Below are 2,500 nucleotides of genomic sequence, written 5' to 3' on the forward strand. Positions count from 1 at the left end.
AACACACACACACGGACACACAAACACACACATGAATCAGACACACAGCACACGTACAGAATCAAGGGCTACTATGGCTATTACTATTATCTTATTACTACTACTACACGCGACTACCGAGAGAGTGACAGAGAGAGCGAGAGAGAGAGGCGCTACTACTACTACTACTCGAGAGATCGTACGCGTACGTGCCGACGACAGGCGGTGGTCGTTGATGGTGGCTACTGTTCTAGCGAAAAATTGTTACTTGTCTCCCTCTCCTGTCTCCCACCACCCCAAAAACACCCATCACCCCTTCCCTACCTCCTCCACGATCCTCACAAACCCGTTCCCAGCACCACCAAAAAATGGAAGCCCAAACGATGGAGCGACGCGCGCCGCGAAGAACGCGACGAAAATGCAAAATGGACGAATTAATGGTGACTGATGAATAAACTACTTTTATCCATTATGACACTGATGATGATGATGATGATGCTGTTGTTGATGATGATGTATGGAGATAATACTATACTCGGTTGCCTGTTGCGCTTTGGTGTCCGGTCCATGGACGCGTAAAGCCGGTGCATCGGCGAAAAACATCCGAACCAATGATCGCCGCCGCCTGTAATGCCGAGAGAAGGAGAGAAAGGTGAGTTTAATGACGGCACTGACCAACGCGAAGGTCCAAGTGGGCTCTGTATTTAATGATCCATTCCCATCCATCCGCATCGCGTTTGTTGCGTCCGTTACCATTGACGACCGTCGACGCACACGTCACACTGACACGTGGACAGCGTGCTACGATGTCATTTCAATTTGGACAAACAAATTTGCACGACCACAATTGGGTGTCCCGAGAACCGCCGAGAATCGCGAGCGTGCGTCAAAGGAAGGGGGACGAAGGGAACGAATTAATAAGTGTCACCCTCGCGCCCCAGCACCACCCAGGCGTTGTAATTGATGCCAAGTAAATGGACCGAAATGGACCTTCGGCGCGCACGTGGCAACGGGGAGATAATGTTTTCCCGGACACCGGCTATAGCACCCACACCCAAAAGGGACGCAGCAGGATTGCGTGTTGGGAGTTGGAGAACGTTCTTGGCTTTCACTCTGGCTGGTCTCTCTCTCTTTCCCTCTTTCTCTCACTCTCGGGGGGAATTATCAATCAATTACTTTATTTGCCAAATAAATGTCAAATATCTTTCACATCGTTGCCGCTTCCATCACAGTCGATGGTCGACCGGCCGGGGAACACCCCATGTGGTGGTTCTCCCATGTGGCCTAACACCCCCACCACACACACACACACACACACACACACACACATGTTCGTCGGTCTTTCGTCTTTTGCTTCACACAACACCCGGGAACAAGGACACGGACACGCACCGCCTGCCGAGAACCGACAGAGAGAACATGACCACAGGAACACACAGGAGGGAGGGAGGGAGGAAGGACGCTGCCCAGTGTTCAAGGTGGTGGGGTGGGGGGCTGGGAAAAAAACGGCCGGCAAATAATGTCATTTTATTTATGGTCGGTGACTTTGTGGCTGTAGTGGTGGTGGTGGTAGAGAAGTCATACCAGCAGCCAACATCCGAAAGGTAGGTAGGTTAGTCCATCCAGTGGCAGAGGTCCAGCAGCAGCAGCAGCAGCGGTTCGGTTTTGGTGGCCGATGAGAATCCGAAAAGCACCATCCAGGACCGGGCCACCAAGAGACCATCGAGAGGCGGCATCCTGCTCCAAGTCATGGCTCCAAGGTGTGTGTGTGTGTGTGTGTGTGTTTGACCTCCCCTTGCTCCCCCCCCCCTCCCTCTGCTATTGCTGATAGCAATATCCAAGATTTATGGTTTCTGTAATCATACCCGCAGAAGAAGTGAAAGTACAAACGACCTGGTGCTACGTGTCTGGTTTTCCGGATGTTTACGCCATTTGATGACGCTGACGCTGTTCTTGTGCGAGCACCTCCCCCATTGAGGAGGCCAGCCTATCCTGCTCCTGGTCCTGGCCATGGTCCTGGTGTGTCGCCCTAGGTCGTGTGCAGGATAGGAAAAGTTGTGTCATTTTTCATGTAGTTAAGGGAGGGATGCTTATACAGTTATTTTACGTTTGCCAAGTAGACCGGGAGGCCTGTGGATCGTGGGGAAGGGGAACCACCTGCCACCTATTGCGTTTGGCTTGGCCCTGGCTCCGGCCCCTCAGCTGGCCCTGGCTCGCTCCGTGGCTTCCCAGGGAGATGATCGATGGATTACAAAGCATCGGGAAAGTGTTATTTGATTTACTGCGGGCATTTCTCGCTCGATTTCCTCCGTGCATGCGTGCGTGCGTGCGTGCGTGCGTGTGATCGTGAGGACCAACATAGAGGGTCCTTAGTCTGGCTAGAGTCATGTACCAGACCCCCCCATTACTCCGTAGGGGTCTCCGGACTGGTCTGGCCTAAAGAGCCAACAACAAGCATGACGGTGACGGCGAAATGGCCACAAGGACGGAGGGGGGTGGGGGCAGGGGTCCGTGAAATGGT

General features: G+C 53.0%; 1 protein-coding gene across 1 annotated transcript in view; it reads left to right on the forward strand.

The window, feature by feature from the left end:
• LOC125950659 (uncharacterized) overlaps positions 1-440 on the forward strand; it is a 4,697-nt gene extending 4,257 nt beyond the window's left edge. The window contains exon 6 of the mRNA XM_049678843.1: positions 1-440. This exon is cut by the window's left edge and continues 1,564 nt beyond it. The gene's annotated coding sequence lies outside the window, so the exon portion shown is untranslated.
• Positions 441-2,500: the final 2,060 nt, after the last annotated feature.

Source organism: Anopheles darlingi, chromosome 2, assembly GCF_943734745.1.
Source record: "Anopheles darlingi chromosome 2, idAnoDarlMG_H_01, whole genome shotgun sequence".
Taxonomy (NCBI): Eukaryota; Metazoa; Arthropoda; class Insecta; order Diptera; family Culicidae; genus Anopheles; species Anopheles darlingi.